Below are 27,303 nucleotides of genomic sequence, written 5' to 3' on the forward strand. Positions count from 1 at the left end.
CCATGCCAACCCCTGTATGCCAGCTGTTGTACTGTACTACTGTACTTTTCAAGGTACTATACTGTAAGATTAAAAATGTTTTCTTTATTTTTTGTGTTTGTCTTTTTTATGTATTATTTGTGTGGAAAGTATTACAAACCTATTACAGTACAGTACTATATAGCTGATTTTGTTAGTTGGGTACCTAGGCTAACTTTGTTGGGCTTACAAACAAATTGGACTTATGAATGTGTTCTCGAAATGGAACTCGTTCGTATATAGGGGACTTACTGTATAAATATCTAGAACTTGGAAGATTCTGGGACTAGAGGAGAAAATTTGGGATGGTGTTTTTAAAAATATATTATTATGGAAAATCTCAAAAATATGAGATACGGAATAGTATAATGAATCCACATTTCCCATTACTTAGCTTTAATAATTATCAACTCATGGGTAATCTTACCTCATCCATATCCCCACCACTTTCTTCTCTTTCATATTGTATTGGAGCAAACCCCAGATATATCGTTTAATCAGTAAATGCATACATATGTCAGTATGTACCTACTTGATATTTAAAACCAAGTTCTAGACAAAATTATCTATAGAGACAATAAATAGAGGAGAAGTTTGAGTTTTGGAGCATTCTAAAATTTGGAGGTCAGGAAGAGAATCTAGCAAAGAAGCTGGAGAAGGAGCTGGCAGTGAAGTAGAAAGGAAACTACGGGAATCTGTATCGTGGGAGCCAAGTGAAAAATAGTGTTTGTGTTGTGTCAGATGCTGCTGAGAGGTAGAATGAGATGGCCACTCATAATTAACTACTGGATTTAACAATGTGAAATTCATCGACCAGAGTGGTTTCCCTGAAACGATCAGGACACAGTCTTGATTGGAATAGGTTGAGGAGAGAATAGCGGGTGATGAGATTTCAGAAGCAAATATAAATAACTCTTAGAGTGATTTGTTGAGAGGAAGAGCAGAGAAATGGGGAAGAAGTCAGAAGGGAACATAGCGTCAAGGGGGAATTTTACTTTTATATCAACATATTATTACATGTAAATATGTTGGTAAAATGATCTGCTATAAAGGAGAAAGTCGATGTAGGAGAGAGGGGACAAGTTCAAAGCAAAATCCATTAGTAGGTGTAAGGAAGTGGCCTCCAGCACACAGTACAGGGGGTGACCTTAGATAGAGTGGCAACAGTTCATCAATTTTCACAGGAGGAAAGGCAGAGTATATTGATCCCAATGCAGGCAGGTTGGCAGATGTGATGGGAGATAAGTGAGGATTATTCCATTCAGAATGCCTCTATTTTCTCAATTAAATATTGAGGTCATCAATTGATCACGAAGTAGGATTAGGTCTTACTGGATATTTCAGGAGGAAAAGGTGTGAAATATTCCTCTTAAAAAATGAAAGAGTAAACTGATCAGAAAATAGTGTAGAGTTGCTGGCAGTGCTGAAATCCCACTTTAAATGTCTGGTCACAAGTTAGAGTAGGTCCAGTCATCAGAGTTTGGTGTTTTTCTCCACCTGTTTAAATTGCTCATATACAGTAGTGGAATAAGAGAAAGATTGAATTTCACCAACTAGGGTTTTGACCTGTTGGAGAAAAACCAAGTTTGAGTTGATGTTGTTTGCAAGGAATTGCTTGCAGTGATAAATTATGGTGTTTAAGCTCAGTCAAAAAGAAGATGAAAACAAAACGAGGATGAAGAAAGAAAGTGACGTGGTGATTCATGGACTGGCAGTTTCACTGACAATTAGAACTAGAGCAGCTGGGGAACTAGAGCGAGTGACTTTAAAGAATAGGAAATGGGAACAGAGACTGGATTGATTAAAATCAAGATTTTGGAGCTAATGATAACAATGTGTGGTGACCACCATGAGAATGGTTGGCTGAAGTTAGGGAAAAGATCACTGGAAGTGAAAAGAACAAGAAATTGATGGCCCAGCCTCTTGGATTATCTACCTTTATGGTGAACAGAACAGTGATTCAAGTCTATTCAAAGACAGTGAGCAAGTTCTAAATATTTTTAATGAAAGAAGGCATGACCAATTGGTCAGTAGATGGTGTGGTATGGTGACATGTTTCAAAGGCTTTTGAGTTATTGAGGGAGGAGGAAAGAGAGATGGTCTGGTGTGGCAATAAAGGGTATGAAGGAAGCCTCCTCACCCCCAACACATGTTTTCAGGGGCGAGGATAGGTCATAGGAGAGCCCTCCCCTGGAAGGACTACGGGAGCTCTTTGATCTCAAGGAATATTTACATTTAAGTTAGGGCAAATACAAGAAGAGCATGTTCAGATAAAACATTGAGGGTAAAGGGGAATTTGCTAATGAGAAGCTGACTGTTTTAGAAGGCAATTGAGGGGTTTTGGGAGAGATGAAAAGGGGCAGAAGTTTAGGTCAGATTGTAGGTTTCACAGAGCTCCATGAGATTGATTCCATGCACTGGTAGATGCCTGGGAGGCTTATACTTCTGGTGATAGATGGTGTAAGCAGGGATGAGAGCATGATGGGTTAATTCCTTTTGATTGTTCTTGTTGTCCTGGTATTTAGGGTAGTTAGCTAATCACTGTCTCCTTTCTTCCCAGAATCAGTCTCTTAAGTAGTGATAAAGTGCTGGTTCCACAGCTAGGGGAATGTGGCTTACCACATCACGTGAAGTTAACTCAATTTCAAGAGCAAACAAAGATCTGTAAAACTATTCTGTAGACTGTGGCAGACGGTGAGACGGTGTCATGCCAAGGGGAGGGAAAGCTTTAGCGAGAATAGATGGTGAATAAATGGTTCCTTTCTTTCTCTTTTACTTTCTTCCCTATCACAAAGAAATATCTTTAGGAAATGGAGTTATGATATGAATTGCACAGAGTTCCTGAATTAATTAAATTTTGTTAAAACAATACAATCTAAGACAGCCTTTCTCAAACTTCACACTGCCAAAGAATCATCATGGAAACTTAATAGAACTGCAAATTTCTGGGACTCAAAAGTACTATAGATTAGGAGTCCTATGTTCTATTTTGCCCAGGGAAGTACAGTTTATGCTTGTTAGCCTGGCATGATTATTTATAGCAATCCCTTTCCCTCTCAAAAATATTCAGGTTTGAACAATCAAGTATATGGTCAACGTAGGAAAAGGATCCGGGAATCTTCATTTTAAACAAGAGTCCCAGGTGATTCTGATGCAAGTGACCTAAATTCTATGCTTTGAGAAGCACCACTTTAAGGGATAATACTGTTTGTTTTATCAATTCTGGGCATCATATTTTTTCTGAATTATTCAATTATGATTCTCCCCAGCCAAGGCCCCTATGTTTAAAATTATCTGCAAGAGCCCGTGGGCTTTGAGAAAAAGCAAATAGATTTATTCAGAAATGACTGACCCTTACTCTGATATTACAACATGTAATTTATTAGATCAACTTGAGTTTGTGCACATGCATGTACACATACACACACACACACACACACACACACACAGGCTAACCCTGTTGAATGGCACTCACCATATCCCAGGCAATCATCAAAGCACTTTGTATATATTAACTCATGTAACCCTCAAGACCACACTTTGAGTTTCCATTAATATTATTTCCATTTTACAGTGGGACACACAGAAATAAAACAACTTGTTCACGATCACGTAGCTAATATGTGGTAGAACTTGGATTCAAAACAAGGCAGTCCAGTTCCCCAGTCTATGCTCTTAACTGTTATGCAATATTACCTCCCAAGCTCCTGTTCTGGGGAAAATACTGATCTCTATTTCCTCCCCCCTAAAATCCTGGTGATTATCCTTAATCAGATAACCCACTTGTTATCATTTTGTGTTGTCTCATTTCTACTGATCTTCTTTGTGTCCCCCTGAATTCTTACCCATGTTTTATTATGAGTGTCATTCAGGGTCTTTATTATTTGTAAATGGCCTTTGTCTTTTCATTCACAGAAGTCTACCAAATTACAGGTTTTCATCACTCCCAAATGCTACAAAAGTAGGGGGAAGGGAATTAACATTCATTGAGGACTCACTATCACCTATTTTGTTGAATGTTACATCATTTTCTTATTCAATGTTCACAACAATTCTGAAACGTGTATTTTTTACCCCACTTTTAAAAATAAGGAAATGGTGTTTAGAGAGAATAAGTAGTTTTCCCAGGGAAAAGTAGTAGAACCAAGATTTATTTTTATTTATTTTTAATCTTTATTAGAGTATAATTGCTTTACAATGGTGTGTTAGTTTCTGCTTTATAACAAAGTGAATCAGTTATACATATACATATGTTCCCATATCTCTTCCCTCTTGCGTCTCCCTCCCTCCCACCCTCCCTATCCCACCCCTCCAGGCGGTCACAAAACACTGTGCTATGCGGCTGCTTCCCACTAGCTATCTATTTTACTGTTTGGTAGTGTATATATGTCCATGCCTCTCTCTCGCTTTGTTACAGCTTACCCTTCCCCCTCCCCATATCCTCAAGTCCATTCTCTAGTAGGTCTGTGTCTTTATTCCTGTCTTACTCCTAGGTTCTTCATGACATTTTTTTTTTTTTCTTAATAGAACCAAGATTTGAACTCTGGGTGGTAACCTGCAAGGGGAGTCTATATACTGTACTTTATTTTAACACCAAGAATGACTTTATTTTTCTATTTGGTTGGCCTGAAGCTTTTTCCTTGACTTGTGTTAATAATAGCAAAAGGAAGGATATTATTCTGTTCTCTCTGGTGAAGAGAGCCACTGCTTTGATGGAGTCTGAGATGAAAGCGGTAACATTAGGAATTCCCTTTTCAGCAAGATGGGAGGTGTTGCTTTTTAACCATTTCACAGCCAGTGTTGGAAGAAATTCTAGGTCCTCCTCCTCAATCTAAAAATGACTTATTATCTGACATTTATCCACCCATACATGGATCTACCCTCTAGTAAAGGGAAATGATTACAGTGGCCTGATGGCTGAGAACTAATGAAAAGAAATTATGAAACTTCTCCCTGCCCCTTGGAGGATCTGTGTTGGAGGGAACATGTTGAAGGACGACACTGGAAACAAGAGCCTGTGTTGAGTTGCTACTTATCTTTCTGGTCACAACATATTTGTTCAAATGAGGATCAATTCATCAGCACCTTCAGAAAAGAAACTTCAATACAAAGTTGTAATAAGCAACGTTGTCACAATCAGGCCTGTAGGATGCCAAGAAAAGAAAAGAAAAAGCTGAAGGAAAAAGCTGAACAAAATGACTACAGCCGTCAAGGACACAAAACAAGTCCCCTGAAAGTGATTGACCCTGACACAGCCTGAGTCTCTATAAGATTTTTAGCAAGGCTGAGGAACTGGGTATAACTCCTCAAAGCAATGTGACAACTATACCACCTTGTGTCCATAAAATATCTACCTTTTCATTCCCTAGCTCTAGGTGGAATCATATTTTCCTCACTGGGGAAGCCCAGATTCAAGACAGCAGTAGTATCTACTCTCAAAAGGAACTAAAAGGTTGAGTAGACATAACATTCTTGCTGTTTGCCAAAAAATGAGAAGGTCAGTGAGTTTAACTGTTGAACAAGACCCCAAAGTCACTATAGAAAGTGTGCAGTCTGTCAGCAATCCCTCAGACATTTCACACAGCATCGCTAATACTTTCCTAGTCTAAGGTGAAGGCTTCAGAATGCAACGTAGTCATGTCTGTTTCGTGTTAGTGCCTATCACAGAGCACAGTGCATATTCATTCATGATTTTGATTAATTCTATGTCTGACAGATCTATTAGGCCCATGCTGGAAGTTTGAGGTCTAAATAACGTTTCCATGATTGTAAGTCATGAAGGACTTATGTCAGTCGCTCTAGTTTATAGTCACCTTATTGCAAAATCCCCTTGATGGATGGATGGATGGATGGATGGATGGATGAAAGATACATACATACATATATACATACACACCCATATACAAATATTATGTATTTATGTGTGAATATATGAGCATGTGTTTTAATACATACAGTTATGATAACTATAATACATACTTAGTAAAATTAGGTAACCCGAATAAATAAAATTTAATTACATTTTGGAGTGTGTGTGTGTGTGTGTGTGTGTGTGTGTGTGTGTGTAGGAAAATGATTAGAGATATTATGCCCCAATGCAGAAATTACTTACCCATCTTCCTTCTGGACAAACTGGAATTAATTTCCTGAGGTTTAGCATATGAAACAGAATTATCTGTTCACTGATCCTGACATTTTTTTTGCCCAATATCCAGTCATATTTAGATCTTAAAAATGGATATATATATATATGTGTGTGTGTGTGTGTGTGTGTGTGTGTATAAATTCTGACATATATATGTGTGTATATATATGTGTGTGTGTGTGTATGTATATATATTCTGAATCTAGATGTTTACAAGAGGATGTGTCTGTTTATAACTCTCAGTCTTAGTTTAGACAAGTTAAAATTCTTCTGTACCTATTTTTATTTTCATGAACACGAACTCCATGCATTGTTCCCTCATATGCTATAGGGATTTTAGGATAAGCTGACTAGAATTCTCCATTCAGCATTCAGTCCACATTTGATGTCTCAATAAAGTTTTGTTGATTGAAGCAAAGGCAGAGGTTAATGGAGTTTTAGTACCATTATATTATACACCCAATGATGATTTCAAAAGCCTACGGAGATTTTTCTCAGGTTTCAACTGCAGTTCCCACTTATTTATATTTGGTGAAAGGGAGAAAATAATCATTTCATGACAATTTATGTCACAGTTCTATTTTAAGCACCAGGATGCAATCTAAAGTGATCATCCTTTTATCGTTGTTTTCAGAATGAGACCGAGGCTGCTTCCTGTTAATCTGTCTATAAAATTTGCAACAAGTATGCTCTGAGTTAGACTCCCAGTTTTGCCGTTTACTAGCAGCGTGACCTTGAACATGTTCTGTAACCATTATATGCCTTGGATTTCCTATGTAAAAAGTGGTAGGGGGACAAAAATCCGTAATTTATAAGGATGATGGAGGCGTAAGGGATAGGAAGCCGATGAAAGAAGTTAGCACCACCTCTGGCACTCCTGCTCTTTCACAAGCTTCCCGTGGCAGATGCAGAAGAGAAATTCAAGGCCTAAGGATCCCATGAACCCACTTACTGCAACTCACTCATCTCACAGACAAGGAGCTGAAAGCCTAAAAGGGTGAAGTGACTGACCCAGCTGCGTGGCTGCTGACTCATGGCACAAACGCTGGACAGAAGCTCTTGATTCCCCAGGTATGAGATTCCCAAGCACCAGTGCATCCAATAAACCATTAAAACAGTCCCCTCAAATTTATTGTTGTTCTTTCTGAATTCCTGAGTTTCTGGACTTGGTGAGCTAGGAGTACCTTGGAAGTGATGTGGTTTAAGGGACAGAACGTGCGTTCTGAGTTTGTTACTGTGTGGTTACATAGCCTTCAGCTTTCCCTCTTGAACTCCCATCAGGACAGCCCGCTCCGTTATTAGTCCTGAAACACAGATCCTTTCCCTTAGTTGCTCCCCTACTTTATGACCTCCAGGTAGCATTGCTCCACTCCTCAAGCAATTGTTGAACACCTTCTATATGCCAGATGCAACACGAGGTGGAGCCGCTTCGGAATCTCTGAAAAATCACGGTCTTTTTTTCCTTCTGCTTCCCAGCTGCATCTTCTTAGCCCTAATGGTCTCTGAAAACCAAACATTGTGCTCTAAGACTCTTGCCAGATAAATTATTTAAAACCTCTCTTCTCTGGTCTGGGAACACACCATCCTCATTGTGACTGAGTGATCAGCATATCTTGGAGGAAAACTAGTTCTCAACAATCTCATCCTGCAAAAACTCCAAATAGGCTCTTGCTAGGTGGGAGGAAGGGGAAATTACTACTAGATAATAATTCAGCATCTTGCTCCAGTTTGCATAAGAACTCGGCAGCTTTCTGTCCTGCTTCCCAGAAATCACTGAAGCAGAGCATCTAAGGATTGTGCTGCTGACTAATTGGAATAAGCCAGAGTAGAGATCGTGACCCAGGGACCATGTTGATGTCACGTTTAGTCAGAGGACAGGAAAGTACTTTCCAGAGACATGCTATTATGTGCTGCTGAGATTAAGGAAAACTCAAGTTCTAAAAATTCATGAAGGCAGATGATTTTTAATGAGGATTTTTGTTTATTTTTATTAGTGATTGCTTACTGACTCAATTAATGGGAAGTCAGAACTTCAGTTTGCAGAGGAAAATGAGGAGACAAGTAAAAGCCTAACGGTGTAAAATATTATCCAAAATCACCTAAAGGGAAAATATTTTTTAATCACCGAATTAAAATTGTGTTAGTTGTGTGTATTATTTTTAATTATATATGCCGGCTTTGGCATCATTATTTATAGAAGTCAAAATCTTATAAAGGTAGAGCCAAAAAAAAGCATGGAAATGGCCTCCAGAGTTAACCAGAATGAACTGTCTTTAGCATGAATTATTCCTGCCATATCATATTTCTTACAACTCTAAAAATCAAACACTTAACAATATCTTATAACTTGTACACTTAGAGGTGCCTGTTTTAATCAGCTTCTTATTATTGGTGCATGGAGGAAGAATCAGTGGTTTGGCAAGCAAGAATGATAGCGTATCTCTCTCTGCTCTACCACGATGGTGCTGTGTCAGCCTCCACAGTAACTCTCTGGGCCTCAGTCTCCACATCTCTAAAATATACACATTGCCTTGGAAACCCATCGTATTCAGAGTATTTCAACTCCACATACCTATAATTGTGGTTATATTTCAATAGGGGCCTGTCTTTCCTCATCAGACCTTTCCCACCTGCTCTTATGTAGCCGGAAACAACATAAATTGCATGATAGAAATATATTCACAATTTCCTCTCTGCTCTCCTTCAGCCTTTGCTGTTGAAGCAACAACCTACAGGTGTCTGAAGTTTATTTGTTTTGTTATGTTTGTTTGTCTAGTTGGGGAAATGGGATGAGCATCAGAATTTAAAAGAGCTAAAAAAGGATAGATCTAAAAATTAGGGCTTCAAGTGCTCTGGAAGAGGGACTAGAATATCAGGATGAGAGGGATGAACCCGTCAAACTGATCAGCCAGGGCTGGAGATTAGGGTGTGGACAAGAGTGTTTGAGTGTTTGCTAGTTTGCTTATTTTGAGGAGCTACTTGGAGGATTTCTTACACTGAAAAGGATCCTGTGGTAATCTTTTGGATTCTCTCTTGTCAACACTTGAAATATTTAAATGATTACTGAAATGTCTTTTCAGTGTTTCTTAGATACTATTATTTGACTCTAGCCTCATGTTGAAAGGGACATGAGCCCACCCAGGTTATTAGGGTACATAAAGATATGATGTACTATGTTTTAAGTTCTTATTCCCATAAAATCTTCTTCAGTTCCGTGATGACCATCTGTGCTACTCCAAGCACTCTGGCACCAGAAAATTTGTTACATGACTTTATCCTCTTTCTAAGAGCATCACGTCACACTTTCAGTAACGAACCTCTTCTGAAGTCTCTCCTACTTCTCGTTTTAGTTTCTTCCACGCCTTCACCATTGGGTGATTGCATTGGTCTCACCCATGTACTGAAGCTGGATGGTGACAGCTCCAGGTTAGAGAACACCACAAAGCTGAGTGCATTTTGTTCACAACAGTACAGAATCTGGTAATTCTGCCCAGGAAGCTATGCAGGTATCTCATGACGATAGCCACAATAATCTTTCTCAGGCATGCACACGTGTAGCAGGTCACTGATCGTAGCGTAGGTCTTATCTTATTCAGCCTTTCTTTAAATAAAAGAGTCTCAGATGTCACCATGAAGAAGGCAGATTTTACAGAGATAGACATGGGGTCAAATATTCTATAGACTAGGGGCTCTGTGCATCTGTTTTTGTAGCATTATACGCTTTTCAGCGCTCTCGTATATTGTTTGATTTGATCCTCTTCACAACCCTGTGAAGCAGGCGAGGCCAAGAGCCATGGCCCCAGATGAAGAGTCAGGCTTAGAAAGGTTAAGTTACTTGCCAAAGCCAAACAACCTCTGTGAAAGAGTCCACAATAGTTCTCCGGACTTTGGATTAGAGTCCATTTCTCTGTTAACTCTAAGATGTTCTCTCTGGGTAAGTCTGGCTGAGGTTAGAACCACTGTTTAGTGTTTGACTGGGCTTTATAGCTGATGATCACAGAGGGTCATTTGATCTGTTTGCTAGGGTTGGCTGTTTTCAAGTTCACAGTCCTTTCATCAAGGGCCAGTTCTAGAAAATTCAGAGACAAGGAAAAAACAAAAACTTCTTTAAGAACGTACTCACCTGGAATATATACCATTTAATTGCGTTGTGTTAGAGGAGCTTGTTTATCTAGATTGCAACTCATTAATGAATAACAATAATTAGTTCTAATTTACAAGTGGGGAAAGGAAAGGGAGGCATGGAACATTGCCTGAATCCTCTGTTAGTTGTTTTCTTCCTTCCCTACTCTAATTACCTCCATCACATTCTTGTTTTGGGAGAAAGAATTCACTGATTTAGGTGGAAATGTATCGTGCAGCCAGTTAAGGCCAATTGCCTGTGATGGGTGATGGTATTCATTGCAGTCAAAATGCAGGCCTTGAACCTATTGTTTGGTTACAAAATTTGAAGATGTACTAATTTCTTATTTTGAAAAGATGCTAAATAAGCCATTACTTCAGTACCTTCTTCAAAATTATTTATTTAGGAGTAGAACCTCCGTTTGGGAAAAATCAGTATTGGAATTCCTTGTCTCCTGACTGAACTTACTGATAACTATGAAATAGTACATTTAATATATGTTTGGTTCACAGTAATTCTTCTGTAAGTTTGGCAAAAATTTCCTTATCTAACTGTGGCTGATTATTTTTCCTTTTTTCTGTCCTCTTTATCTCTAATTCTTTTTTCGATCCATCAGAGAACATATGCCCACTGAGGTTCTTATTACTCTCCACCCAGAAGCCAGGGAGATAGAACAGTCAAGTTCTAGAGTCACACGCCACAGGCTAAGAAGTAAGAGAATTAGATGCCTGTCTTTAAATCCTGGTTAACTATTAAGTTGTTAAGGTTTCTGCAGTCATTAATTTCACAATGCACCGATTTCTCTCTGTAAAACAAGAATGAGAAACTTCTTGAAGAAGAGTTGTGAAGATAAACCGTTTAGCCTGCTTTGGAACTATAAGTTCATAGAAAACAAGTAGTTGAAAAATGCATTGATTTCCATAATTTAAAACAAATAAATACCATAAAAATTCCTGTTTAGAGATAAACTTCTTAAGATGGAGGAAATATCGATATATATATCAATATAAATATTATATATATAAATATATGTATATATTTCTGCTTTTCTTAGAATATGATATGTGTGGACTCACTGGGAATAATTCCAGGAAAACTTTTCCCCAGGTATCTCCCTGAGTGTTTAAACTATTAAATATTACAGGGCTGGGGCCCCAAATCTAATTGTTCATTAAAGGTAGTTATTTTTCTCTTTTGAGTGGCCCATGGTCATTGTCACCTGTGAAATGCCACTACATCCAGAGTGGCATTAGATTTTACTGCAAGGTAAAAATGCAGCTTTGGTGGTGGTAGAAAGTCTGTGAGGCAAAGTGGACAACACTATAGAAGTAGAATAGTGGGTTATAATTTCACTCCTTAATTTTGTCACATTGGGCAAATCATGTAATCTCTCAGAACTCAATTCCTTCACCTGTAATATGAGATAATAATAGCTACATCCACAGTCTGTTATAACATTGAGCAAAGTAATGGTATTCGAAAGAGATTTTCACATTGGAAACACTCAATAGAGATGAATAGAATTAGCTGCAATATTAGTTACTGTGACAAGTTCTGTCTAAGGACTATCAAGGCATTTTCACAATCATAAAGGAGCCTTTCCCAAACCTTATTCTGTTGAATATGATCATACCTTTAGTTGTTAATAGAATTTACGTAAAAATAAAGAATTTCATAGTCAAATAAGCTTGAGGAGATCCTATTGCAGAGTCACAAAATGCACATTAGCATGCTAAAGTCATTAAAAGTCCTATCATTTAAAAAAAAAGACCTTTTTAATGTAAATTTTTAGCAAATTTATTTTCTCATAGAACACACTCTCACAGAATGTTTACTGAGTTCTTCCAGAATATATTTTTGGAAGACACTGTCATAGAATTTCAGGACTTTAAGAGGTCATAGAAGTGATCTAGCTCAAATCCTGCTCCATTTCATTTTATGGTGGGAATGCCAGAGTTCACAAGGGTTGAGGAACTTATCCAAGTCACAGCACTAATTATGGGCAGACTCACGATCATAACAGATTGATGCCTTTTCTGCTGTATTACCTACAGTGGATCTAGATTAGCTTTCCCTTGGCTTATCATAAACCGTTCATCAAGGGTCTTTGGAAAAAATGGTCTATAGCCTTCCTGTACACATAAACCCTCTACCCTTCCATAGTGAGATCCTCAACATTTGAGCCCAATGACCCATTTTTTTCCCTACATCCATAAGCATATGCAGAGTCATCTGCATGCCCTGACTAGGTGGAGAAATAGCTAGTTCTAAACACTAGTTCATTCAACTAGATCCAACTAGTCTCAATTCCCCTGGGCAAGTATTATATTTATTGAATTTCTATTATACAGTAGTACAACGAGAGATCCCAAACTGAGAAGGACTTAGTCCTTAAGGGGTCTTAACCAAAAAGCCATGCTCAGAGGCTACAGGCAGTTTTATGAACTCCTTAGTGATCTGCAGCAAGCCTGTTAGGCTTAGAAATGCAGATATCTTATATATACAAGACAGAGATTAATATTTATAGCAACGCCAGAATATACACCTGCAGCAAAATGCACAAAAACACCACAGTTTTTAGAGTAAATGTCTGCTTACAGTAATTATCATGTTCTGCCTCCTTGCTCTGATTTTCTGTGTTCTATCTTCTCAAATAGAATTTTAAAACTTCTTGAAATTAGAGGTTTTGTCCTTACACACCTTCACATAAAGAGGTTTAAGATATACTTGCTTTTATATATTATGTGGAGTTCAAGTGCATTATTAAAATCATATTTGCGTGGCTGAAAGAGAAAGGGAAGATTCAGAGCTGAAACCTGGCCCCCTTCATAAGAAAAATGGATTAATTAAACCCAATGTAGGTGTCTCTTGTTCAAAACACACTTCATGACCCATTTGAATGACAAATCTCAGCACATAAGTTGTTTAGATTAACAATATAAACCATAGATCTGAATAATGCCTCACTGTTATCCAAATAATTTGGTTTACTGACTGTTTTCTTCATGCAGAAATAACCTCTGAAGTAGCATACCTCTGTGAAATAGAAGTAAAAGCTGCTACCTTACATATGACAAATACATTTACCATTGTGAGCAGTTGAGATCAGTCACTTTAGGGCACAGATGGCTGTCTTAAAGTTACTCTTGAACTCCAAATTGCCACATCCTGGAACAATAATTCATTGTTTGCTGAAAAGTTTTCTAGCACTCAGATTCTGGTACAAGTATGGAAGAACATACATAGAGCAGAGTATGCAGTCAAGCATTCTACTAAATATATAAACAAACAATTTCATGGGAATAATCTCATCACTGCCTATCCCAGAAGATTATAATGGCTCCCAATACTCATCCCTCCAATTCCTTAAGCCCACTCTCTTGAGACTCTCCATAGATCCACCAAAAAGCATTGAATAAAAATACTCTATGGGAAGTATTTTTTTAATTTGTTACTTTTATTTTAAGATTGTACCCTGAAGATTAAGTATGTGTTTTGAATTTCAGTAATTATTGTGACCCTCAAAAATGACTGGTTATTGGGTAATGATGAAGCATTTATCTAGATAAGAAGTAGGTAAGGTAATTAAAACCAGGGGGAAGTCAACTAACAGGAAGAAGGGAAGAGAGAACTGCTCCAGAAAACAGTAGATTAGGAAGAGGGTCCTCTGAAAGACAAGAAAAAAATTCTACCAGTGAATATGAAAAATGTTGGCGAGATATCACTCCTCTTAGGAATTAACAAGAGAGTTCATAAATAATTAAACTCCGTCTATTAGTGCCTCTTTTACCTCTCGAACTTTTGCTCTAAATTCATCTTCCCTGGCTTCAAAAATCATAGCTAACTTAGTTGACATAAGTATATGTGTTTTTAAAAATACTTTTCTCCTTCCATTTTACACCCTTTAAGTTCAAACGTAACATTTATTCTCATTTGTATTTATGGAAACTTTTACTCTATCTCTTGGTACCCAGCACATACTTAACAGATTTTGCCTCAGTCTTAACTATTGAACTAAAAGCTAAGTAAACATTTGGCTAATTTGCTATGGACTGAATGGTTGTGTCCACTGTCAAAGTCATATGTCAAAGTCCGAATCCCCAGTGTGGTGGTATGTATGTATTTATTGCATTAACTTTTTTTTTTAAATTGAAGTATAGTTGATTTACAATGTTGTGTTGTTTCAAGTGTAAAGCAAAGTGATTCATATATATATATATGAATTCATATATATATTCATATATATATTCCTTTTCAGATTCTTTCCCATTATGGATTATTACAAGATATTGAGTATAGTTCCCTCTGCTATACAGTAAATCCTTGTTGTTTACCTATTTTATATATAATAGTGTGTATATGTTAATCCCAGACTCCTAATTTATCTGTCCCCATCATCTCCCCACTATCTGCTTTGGTAACCATAAGTTTGTCTTCTGTGTCTATTTCTGTTTTGTAAATAAGTTCATTTGTATCCTTTTCTTTAGATTCCACATATAAGTGATATCATATGATACTTGTCTTTCTCTGTCTGACTTACTTCATTTAATAAGATAATCTCTAGGTCCATCACTGCAAATGGCATTATTTCATTCTTTTGTATGGCTGAGTAGTATTCCACTGTATATATATACATACACACACACAAGTATGGTGGTATTTAGAGGTGGACCTTTGAGAGGTAATTTGGTATGCTTGACATCATGAAGACGGAGCCCCCGTTATAGTATTGATGCCCTTATGAAAAGAAGAAAGGACCCCAGATCTCTCTCTCTCTCCACCACGTGGAGATATCTAGAAGATAGCTGCCTACAAGTCAGGAAGAGGTATCCCATCAGACACTGAATCTGCCAGCACCTTCATCTTATACTTAGCCTCCAGATCGGTGAGAAATAAATATTTGACCACCCAGTCTATGGTACTATTTTTTAACTGCAGTCCAAACTGACTAAGACAGTAATGGTGTTCTTAAATGTCGTCTTTCCTATATTAAAGGGCTGGATGTCTTACTTAGTAGCTAGGCTCACTGAAACAACCTACATTCCTTTCCTAGTTATAGCATTTCCTGAAACATCATCATTTTACCTTTTCTACACTGTTGGATAGAATTTTTCAATTTCTAAGACATCTTAAATTTATAAGACAGTGTGGCTTGTGCCATTAAATCATGTCTATCTTAAATAGTCAAAAAATCCTTCATTAGAGCCAAAAAATATTATACCCAAAATATCGAGGGTGATTATGAATTGTCAAGCTTATGAGTTTTCAAGAGGTGCCCTTATGAGATAAGTTTAATTAAGCAAGACATTCTATTAATCATTTCTAATTACTCATGCAAATCACAGATGCTCTGGCCTGTGGTTTAATACCCTGATTTGATCCCAAATACAGCTGATGTCTGTGGCACAATGGGTATTTCAGTAAATGTGTTTTCACTGATCTTGTTACTCTATCTAGATATGATAATTGTCAGAAAACCACAGCTTGATTTGTGAGGCCTTACAAGTGTTTTAATTGCTGAATTAAAGAGGCAAAGGTAAAAGAATGCAAGAAAAGTTTGTGTTCCTACATGTAGCAGTACAGATCAACAGCGCACACATATCCATCTGGCTCTATGGGCACTATCCAGGGTGCTGACCCAGAGATCCATGCTTTTTTCTTCCTAGATACAATTTCTATCTATTCACTTCGAATATGATGCTTATATATAGGCATGTTACATGCTTGTTGGACTTAGAAATTTAAGGATTGCCTTGTAATGATTCCGCATCCTCCTGGGGGTTTATCCCATAGGTTGAGACCTCCGTACTTTTTATGTTCTATGGCAAATTTGGGTTTTAACTTTCTTACTCAGATGAAAATACTGAAATCTCAGTAAACCAAGGAAAAGTTAAACATGTGTCCCTCACTTCTCCCCAACACAGTGAAAGCTTCCCTCAATCTTCATAGCCAATCCAGTTAAGCCTGAGATGCCAGTCACAGCCTCAAGCTACCTTCCCCCACCCCTCATCTTCCTAGAATGCTCCTACTTTAAAATCTCAGTCTCAGTGTCTCCTTGGACACTCTCATTATCAAAATCTGCTGTCACAGACTGTCTTGCTAAATCAATCTGTACTAAGGTATAAAGGACAGATAAGGTTATATTTGCATTTGAATACAGATCATTGTGTTTCACTAAAGGGATTAGGCTCTGACCTGGAATTTTAGGCATCAGCAAATAGATGACAGGAGGACCAATTCAAGGAAATTGAGCCTTCCTAGTACCCATGAAATTTAGTACCCTAGTACTAAAAATGTCCTCACTTATTCACTCACCAGAGAAACAGTGTGACCTAGCTGTTAAAGACCTAGGTTCTAGGGCCAGACTGCTTGAATTTAAATTCTATCTCAGGCATTTTCTTACCTGTGTGACTCTGAGCAAGTTTTTTTTAGTTTTCCTGGGCCTCATATACCCGTCCATGAAAAGAGGGTGAAGATAATAGCGTCTACCTTGCACAGTTGTAGGTCATGAAAATTTACGTGTGTGTAGAGTGCTTAGGAAATGCCACACAACTGGCTAGTGCCTCGTATGTGTTTGATAAAGTAAATACTAGTAAGGCTGGCCTTGAATCTTTATGGTGTTTCTATCAGGAATAAGGTCTAAGTTTCTGAAGATGTCTTAGTTATTCCTGGGGACTAGACAATGAAGTTGGATAACTTATTAGGGTAGATTAGGCAGACAATTAGATATACAAGGGAGAAAAGACAGCCTCTCCAATAAGTGGTGCTGGGAAAACTGGACAGCTACATGTAAAAGAACGAAATTAGAAAACTTCCTAACACCATATACAAAGACAAACTCAAAATGGATTAAAGACCCAAATGTAAGGCCAGACACTATAAAACTCTTACAGGAAAACGTAGGCAGAACACTCCATGACATAAATCACAGTGTGATCCTTTTTGACCCACCTCCTAGAGAAATGGAAATAAAAACAAAAATAAACAAATGGGACCTAATGAAACTTAAAATCTTTTGCACAGCAAAGGAAACCATAACCAAGATGAAAAGACAACCCTCAGGATGGGAGAAAGTATTTGCAAACGAAGCAACTGACAAAGGATTAATCTCCAAAATATACAAGCAGCTCATGCAGCTCAATATCAAAAAAACAAACAACCCAATCAAAAAATGGGCAGAGACCTAAATAGACATTTCTCCAGTGAAGATATACAGATGGCCAAGAGGCACATGAAGACATGCTCAACATCACTAATCATTAGAGAAACGAAAATCAAAACTACAATGAAGTATCACCTCACACCAATCAGAATGGCCATCATCAAAAAATCTACAAGCAATATGTGCTGGAGAAAGTGTGGAGAAAAAGGAACCCTCTTGCACTGTTGGTGGGAATGTAAATTGATACAGCCACTATGGAGAACAGTATGGAGGTTCCTTAAAAAACTAAAAATAGGACTACCATATGACCCAGCAATCCCACCACTGGGCATATACCCTGAGAAAAACATAATTCAAAAAATGTCATGTACCAGAATGTTCATTGCAGCACTATTTACAATAGCCAGGACATGGAAACAACGTAAACGTCTATCAACAGATGAATAGATAAAGAAGATGTGGCACATATATACAATGGAATATTACTCAGCCATAAAAAAGAACAAAGTTGGGTCATTTGTAGAGGTGTGGATGGACCTAGAGTCTGTCATACAGAGTGAAGTAAGTCAGAAAGAGGAAAACAAATACTGTATGCTAATACATATATATGGACTCTGAAAGAAAATGGTTGTGGAGAACCTAGGGGCAGGACAGGAATAAAGACACAGACGTAGATAATGGACTTGAGGACATGGGGAGGGGGAAGGGTAAGCTGGGACGAAGTGAGAGAGTAGCATGGACATATATACACTACCAAATGTAAAATAGATAGCTAGTGGGAAGCAGCTGCATAGCACGGGGAGAACAACTCGGTGCTCTGTGTCCACCTAGAGGGGTTGGATAGGGAGGATGGGAGGGAGACGCAAGAGGGATATGAGGATATATGTATACATATAGCTGATTCACTTTGCTATACAGCAGAAACTAACACATCATTGTAAAGCAATTACACTCCAATGAAGATGTTAAAAATTAGTCTGTCTTTTCCCCATTGTATATTCTTGCTTCCTTAAATACATGTTACTAAGTGAAAGAAGCCAATCTGAAAAGGCTACATACTGTATGATGCCAACCATATAACAGTTGGAAAAGGCAAAACTATGATGATAATAAAAAGATCAGTGTTTTTCAGGGACTAAAGGGAGTGGAAGGAATGACTAGGTAGAACGTAAAGGATTTTTAGGGCAGTGAAACTATTCTGTATGATACTGTAATGGTGGTTATGTGTCAGTGTACATTTGTCAAAACCCATAGAATGTTCAATACCAAGAGTGAAGCTTAATGTAAACTGCAGACTTTGGGTGATAATGACATGTCAGTATGGTGCATCAATTGTAACAAATGTTCCACTATGGTATGGGATGTTGATATGGTTCATAACCGTACACAGGTGGGAGCAGGGAGTATATAGGAAATGTCTGTACCTTCCGCTTCCTGCTGCTGTGGATCTCAAACTTCTTTGGCTTTATCCGTGTGTACAGCCCTGGTTTGTTTAAGAAAGCAGAGAGGGAAGTCAAGTGTACTTCACATTGTAGAAAGTGAGTCTGAAGTTGTATAAGACGGAGTCTGATGGAATGAGGCAATGGAAAAAGCAGTCGGGAGAAAAAGGAGTTGGAGCTTTAAGTCTCAAAATGAAGGAAAATACTTTTTCTTGAGACAGAAGTGAGGAGAGAGAAATGGTAAAGCCCTTGGCTATTTAGCAGTTGTGAGGAGGATTTGGTTACAGAGACATTTGGAGGAAAAGAGGAAGAAGGTGAGGAAGTTTACACTTTGTGACTTTGATTTCTTCTCAGTAAAGCCAAGCCACACAATGCCCCAAGGTAGAGTAAATATTTGCTGAAGAGGTTTTTAAGTTCAGAGGGTTTGGTTCTCTAGTTAGCTTACTTGGGGGGAAAAATGTTTAGTGTCTACACTGGTTCTTTATATTATTGCACTCCTTAGTTCTTCTATATCTATACCAAAACATGTGGCTATTGAGTCCTTGGTTTGGAATTTGTTCAAATTAAGATGTGCTGTAAGGATAAAGTACACACCAGATTTTGAAGGCTTAGTACCAATTTTTTTTTAAAGGTAGAATATCTCAATCATTTTTATATTGATTATATGTTGAAATGATAATTTTTTTAGATATATTTGCTTAAATGAAGCAGATTATCAAATTAATTTCACCTGTTTCTTTTTACTTTAAAAAAAATGTTGCTGGGCTTCCCTGGTGGCGCAGTGGTTGAGAGTCCGCCTGCCGATTGCAGGAGACACGGGTTTGTGCCCCGGTCCGGGAAGATCCCACATGTCGTGGAGCGGCTGGGCCCATGAGCCATGGCTGCTGAGCCTGCGTGTCTGGAGCCTGTGCTCCGCAACGGGAGAGACCACAACAGTGAGAGGCCCGCGTACCGCAAAAAAAACAAAAAATGTTGCTACTAGAAAATTGAAAATTACTTGGGTAGCTCCCATTACATTCCTATTGGACAGTGCTGTTCCAGACCCATGATTATGTCTGTTTGAGTGTGTCCTAACAGCTAGTTAGAATATACACCTCAAATACCATATTAATACATCTTTTAAAAATCTAGTGTAGATATTTATGGGCCACCTTGAGTTTTGCAAGCTAAAATAGGTGGCACATATATACAATGGAATATTACTCAGCCATAAAAAGAAACGAAATTGAGTTGTTTGTAGTGAGGTGGATGGACCTAGAGTCTGTCATACAGAGTGAAGTAAGTCAGAAAGAGGAAAACAAATACCATATGCTAACACATATATACGGAATCTAAAAAAAAAATGGTTCTGAAGAACCTAGAGGCAGGACAGGAATAAAGACACAGACGTAGAGAATGGACTTGAGGACATGGGGAGGGGAAAGGGTAAGCTGGGATGAAGTGAGAGAGTGGCATGTACATATATACACTACCAAACGTAAAATAGATAGCTGGTGGGAAGCAGCTGCATGACACAGGGAGATCAGCTCGGTGCTTTGCGACCACCTAGAGGGGTGGGATAAGGAGGGTGGGAGAGAGACGCAAGATGGAGGGGGTATGGGGATATATGTATGCATATAGCTGATTCAGTTTGTTATACAGCAGAAACTAACACAACACTATAAAGCAATTATACTCCAATAAAGATGTTAAAAAAAAAAAGAATAGATTTTCACAACAACACTTCTTTTAATTTTTATCAGATGATGCCACGGTGACTTCTGAATGGTGAGGAGACTTGGGTCCCCTGTCAATCCCTGGAGCAAAGTACAGGGTAATAATGATAGCAACCATTTAGTGAGAACCTACAGTATAGGCTAGGACTATGGTAGAGGTGTTCTACACACACTTAAAGACAAACAAAGTGATTGTGTTTCCAAGCTGGAACCCTTGAACCTCTCTGAAGGCTAGTGTTTGTAAAGTGAAGCCTAAATGATCACCAATCAAACATCTATTCATCTAAAAGCCGTAAAGTGTATTAGATGTTGCTACATATGCTAGCTCACAGAGCTTATGGCTCAAAAATTCCTATTTTACCTTTGAGGCAACTTATCTGAGATTAATCTTCAGGGTTGCACAATTAGTAAGTGCTTAGAGAGACTCCACATCCTTCTTCTCCCCATGATGCTGCACCATAAAAGTCAATGATTCCTCTTTTACACGATTGTTTTTGAGGACTAAATGAGTTGAAGCAGTACAGCCCCTAGAATTGCACCTTCTTCTCCTCTTGCTCTTTTCCTGTCTCTGCAACATTAACACCTCTCTCCTGTTGTGCCTTCCACCCTGTGTGTCTACCTTTCACAGTGTTTGGTCTTTCAACTCTCCTTCAACTCCCTCACTGTTGCTTGCTTTCTATCCCTCAAGTCCCTCTTTCATGTCTCTCTCTGTTGACATCTGCTTCTTTCTCGTCTTAGTACTTGAACCCTGCTCTAATATCACCTTGTCTTTGGCCCCCTGCTCCTTTCCAGTTGTCTCCCACTTTTACTTAGGAGTAGGCCTAAGACGTACCTGCAGTTTTTCTTCTAAACATTTTTTACCAAACACCGGTTGGGAGCAAGAGAGAATCTTGAGTTAAAAGAATCAGCAAACATGTTTTTAGAGTTAATTTGAATTATTTAGAATGACTTCCTGGGGAAGTGGCATTTTGTCACCATATTTAAAAGTATATATTCAAGGATGTTCTCGTGTATTGGGACTAACCTATCATGCATTTTTTTTTTTTTTTTTTTTTTTGCGGTACGCGGGCCACTGTTGTGGCCTCTCCCGTTGCGGAGCACAGGCTCCGGACGCGCAGGCTCAGCGGCCATGGCTCACAGGCCCAGCCGCTCCACGGCATGTGGGATCTTCCCGGACCGGGGCACGAACCCGTGTTCCCTGCATTGGCAGGTAGACTCTCAACCCCTGCGCCACCAGGGAAGCCCTATCATGCATTTTTATAGCATTTAGCTGAACATTTCCATGGATAATGTTGCCATCCCTTCTTTCTTTCATTTGAGAAGTAGGGGAAAGTAATGTTTTAAAAATATTGATTGTTAGATTTAATCATACTCCAGACACATCTTTGTTGTTTTGATGTGATTGTGACATTGCATATAAGAAAACCAATCACTTTAGAAATTACCTTCATTTATATTTTACAGTTCTTTGAACTTGATTATTAGTGCAAAGAGTTTATTCCTTTAAAAGCAGCAGTTCCTTGGTTCTACACTCAAACAAAGAACTGAGATTTTTATAAATATCTTTTTTTTAAAGAGAAGTATTTTACAGCCTCTGAGCTGTGAAATATGGGGCTCTCATTAGCTGCACTGAGAATTCCGTTACCACTCCAGCTGTTGACTATTTATTACGGAAGCTGGTGCTAGTGGTAGTCAGAGAAAAATGCTCATTTAGTTAGAGCTTTCCAGGTGAAGATTTCTTTGAGGTTGATTTGAACATTTGCCTATTATGAGAAAAAGCTATGCATTATTCAAATCATGAAAAAACTACAAGAATCCCTCCAAATTGTTCAGTGTTTTGTCAAATAAAATAAGTGCTAGTATTTAGAGAAAAATTCCATTACACTAATTAACTATAAAAATTCATTAGCTAACACATTATTTTCTTTAAATGAAGTATATTAGGAAATCCCAAATCTAATTGTTTAGAGATACATTTTAGTACATTTGTGAATATTTCACTCACAACCAAACTAAGCTATTGCTTCCATTTGTAGTTATTATATAGTCTAGTCTTTAAAATCTCAAGTGGACTAAATTATCATAAACACAGTTGTCTACATTCCATTGACCTCTAGGGACATCTTTTTTGAATAATGTTATTTTCATGAGCAGCAGTGTGCTATATAGTGGTGAAGCCCCAACTCTCAGCTCTAAATGATGCAAACCAAGGTTCAAATCCTTGCTTGAGCATTGAAGAGCTAAACAACCTTAGCAAACTGCCTGACCGTTAGTCTGTTTTTTCACTTATCATCCAAGTACAATGATCCTAGGAAGTGGATTGATTGAGTCATGTTACGCACCTGGGTCAGTAAATGACAACGTTATTCAGAAGTGGCACATCCAAGTAAACTGCATGGCAGGATAAAGCATGACGTTTTTCCTTCTTTTTTCTTTGTATTTTCTAATTTTTCTACTGTTAAAAATATATTGCTTTTTTAATCAGTAAAAATAAAGATTATACAATACATTTACAAAGAGGAAATAGACACCAAGGAATTATTTTGAAAAGCAAGATAAAATAAAGAATCTATCAAAGGAAAGGGTTATCTAGTCTGTGCCTATCCACTGCCATCCTCCTTGCCTCCCAAACTGAAGCCTCTGGAAACAAACTCTGGCATTCGCTGGCACACTCCTAGGTTTTCCGCTTGCACAGCCAAGAAGTGCAAGAGCCATGTTGTGGGATTTTCAATTGGATCATCTCACAAGAGGGTACCAGTATTTTCAGACTGGAAACAGCATGTTACTACACTTTGGCAATAATGCATTAAATACAGATGGGTTTGTTTTTAGCCAAATATGTATCATACAGCCAACAGCTGTTTAGCTATTGCCAACGGTCTGTTTAGTACACAGAGAATCTGTGAGCTTCTTTTTTTGCTCAAGAAAGTCTAGTGGATCTATGTAAAAGCTTCAAAAGGTGTCCAACCTGCCACAAAACAGGAGACAGAAATCACAAGCGATGGACAAAAGCCTGCAATAATTTTCTCTCCCAGATTACAATACCCTTGATTATAATCAGTAGGATTAGCAGGTTTTTTCTTCCATTTTTTTTTTCTGTTGAGAAATAGTTGATTTACAATATTATATAAGTTTCAGGTATACACCATAGTGCTTCACAATGTTTAAAGATTATACTCATTTATAGTTATTATAAAATATTGACTGTATTCCCTATGCTGTACAATATATCCTTGTAGCTTTTTTATTATACATAAAAGCTTGTATCTCTTAACCCTCTGCCCCTATCTTGCTCCCTCTCTTCCCTCTCCCCATTGGTAACCACAAGTTTGCTCTCTATATTTGTGAGTCTTTCTTTTTTGCTGTATTCACTATCTTGTTTTATTTTTTAGATTCCACATGTAAGTGGTATCGTACAGTATTTGTCTTTCTCTGTTTGACTTATTTCACTAAGCATAACTTCCAGGATTAGCATATATCCAAGTTTTAATGTAATTCTAGACCCATTTCAGTGGATAAAGAATGCCTTATAATCTCAGCAATAATGCAATCAATGATCACATTTGATAATTTTTTCATGTATTCTTTAACAGCATGACACACTGAAGAGTGTGCGTAGCCTGAGGGTCACAGCTCATCCCTGCTCCCTCCCGCTGTGGGCAATGGATGAGAGCCAAGTATAGTATTTCTCATTGCCTAGAACTTATTTTACTCTCTATTAAAATCATTCAGAGACCTAATATAAAAAGGCCAGATGTATTACCTGAGAATCAAAAACACAAATGGGATGATTTTATTCTATCAAATTCATGCTTGATTTAATAGAGGAAAATCACAATATAAACTAGTAAAACACAATTTATTACTGTATTATATGTGCAAGGCCTTCCCTCCCCTCCCTCTGCTTCTTTTGTAAACATCGTTTAATACTTGAAGCAAGTCAAATCATTTATTTACATTCTGTATTTTAGGGATACTGCCCCCATGTGGTTGTAAGGAAACATGATTGCACTGTAAACTCCAGTCTTTTTTTACCCCTGTTACCCTAGAGTTCTTGAATTGAAATGGATAAACCTAAAACATTTTAAGCAGTCATCAGAAGCGGAAATCAGTTCTTAAATCAGTTTAAACTCATAAAGTAGAATTAACTCTTATAACACATGTAAAAGTGATCCAGATTTTGTGGGTTCTGAAGCTTATAAAATTGGGGAAGCTCTTAAGAATACAAATTTACATGTACAAAATCATTATACATATTTCATAGTAAGGGAATATTTATCTTGAATTAGAAATTAAATAATCACGAATTATTTAAGGCTTGGAGATCCCTGTAGGCATGAAATCTCTATGGGCATTTTCTCCAAAAAACTCATTGAGAAATACCTCCTGTTTACAACTTGGCCTTCCTTCACCTCCTCACTCACTTGAAAACACCTTACAACCCCCAGCACTCATCAGAGTCTGTGCGAAGGAGGAATTTGGAAGCTTAAGTTTTATTAGTTTTATGATAGACTCATCAAAAGATAAGATTTTGGCATTTCTCGGCGCGTGGTTGCAGCTGTGAGGCTAACCCCTAAAATGAGAACAAGCAACTCTATGGTTCTCAACCTCAAAATACTGTCATTGCTTTCTAGCTACCTGATAAGTGTTGCTGTAATTATTTACAGTAACCCCATATTTTCATGGAGTGATATATCCCCTGGTAATTATTCCTTTGTTCCTAGTTCTGGGCACTTCAGTGTCTCTTACTTGGCAGCCCCCTCATGAACTCCTGCCTTTTGTTCTCTAGCCAGAAAGGATTTGTCTTCTTTTCAAATCAGTAGCTCATCAAATAAATTCCCTGGTTCTTACCTATAGAACTAAGTAAACCTTCTGAAAGGACATATTTTTGGGCAAAGGATATTGAGGAGGAGAGAACAAGGGTTAGAAACCACAGCCAGAACTTTCTGGAAAATCTAAATTCACATCTGTCTCTGATTAGTGGTATTTTTCTCCTCCTGTTGAAAATCTTAAATGAAGACAAAATATTTTGTTGGGTACACAATTTCTTACATAATCTTGGCAAATGTTCTCAACTCTGGTCTAGGTTGTGCTGTTCCTCACACTAGAGTAGACACGACATTTTCCCATTGGAAGGAAAACTGGAAATAAACTAGTTTTTAACCATAGTTTTGAAGTCATCAATTTCATTGTTAGACCCTGACTCCTTCCCATTCTTCCTTTCTTTGTCTTCTTCCTGTCCCAGTTCACCCCTCGGAAAGGTCTTCTCTTGGGATCATATAGTGGGACCCCTCTTAAGGTAAATGTAAACCAAACACATGAATTTGAACTAAGAGTTCATCCTTTCAGGGTCCAACTATAAACAGAAAGAGATGGTGAAAAACAGCCAAAGAAGACATTGCTCTTGTTGATTTCGGTCAACACAGGTTTCCAGAAGGCACAGGGAGGGGCAAAAGTGCCAAACAAAATCAAACAAACCCTAATCTATTTACAACTGATATTGAATATTTGAATTTTGTAAAAAGTAGGAATTAATGAGAAATAATACATTTCGGAATTTTTTTTCACTTAAAGGCAAGGTTAGAAAATACAATTTGCATGTAAATCAACATTTACCTGACACATGCACTTTTCCCGGCTTGAATAAACCGTGACATGAAAAAGATGAAAGACGTAGGACGCATATAAAAATCTTTAAAAGGTAATTGGCAGACACTTGCAATAAATATTTATTAAGCAAAGAAATTTCCTTTTCTGTTTTTGTGCCACTGTGATTTCTGCTTCATCTCTGTCTTCTTTCCACTTTCTCATTAAATATGACTTCTCTTTTATGATAGGATTCAGACCACATTCTGATGGTGGAGGAGGATGAAGGGGCCTTAGGAAAGAGGCTTTTTTTTTTTTTTTTTTTTTCCCCTCATAGCTGCTTTTTGAAGCTGTAGAAAAAGTCTGGGACAAAGCTGAGTGCCTGAAAAGTTTGAAAGGAGAGAAGAACTTAAATAAGAAGATGAGCTAACATTAGATTGGCTTTGCTGCTCCTTTTAAATTATTCCCATTTTGTCTGTTTTGTTATTGCTCCTTGACCTCTAATAATCCCTATCTTTGAAAACTGTGCAAAGACTATTACATCAAGAGGGAAATCAGGCCTTAAGGTCCAATGGCCTCATCAACACATTTGAAGTAAAGCAGAAAGCCAAGTTTAAGAGCGCCCTTTTGCCCCTTGACTTGTGAATGGGTTCTGTCCAGCTGGCCTCATGAAAGTTGTCCAACTATAACACATCAAGGGCCCACTGAAATACAAGCCCCATCAAAATCCTACAAGCCCTTGCAAACTTGCCTTAAAAATTTTGTTTTTGTCTCAAGCCCATTGTATCTTCTTTCTTTTCCTCTCTTGTTCCATTAGCTGACTCCCTCGTCACGACTAACCTATGCCATGGTTTAAAAAATTCTCTCTTATTTTTATTAATTACTTTTAATAGTCAGTAGAGTTATTCTAAAATCTCTCCTCACCTCCTGCATGAAGTTTCTTCAAGCCATTAAAATGAGAAAGGAGATCCTATGGACCAGCATTTTATTTTGCAGCCTCTAAATGTCACCTCTCTCTCTCCCCTCAATCCACATAAAATGCAATTTGGATGAAATATTATTTTTACATGTAATTAATGACTCTCCCTTCCCCCACTTTCAGTATCTCAGAAGGA

Source organism: Stenella coeruleoalba (assembly GCF_951394435.1).
Source record: "Stenella coeruleoalba genome assembly, chromosome: 5".
Lineage (NCBI taxonomy): Eukaryota > Metazoa > Chordata > Mammalia > Artiodactyla > Delphinidae > Stenella > Stenella coeruleoalba.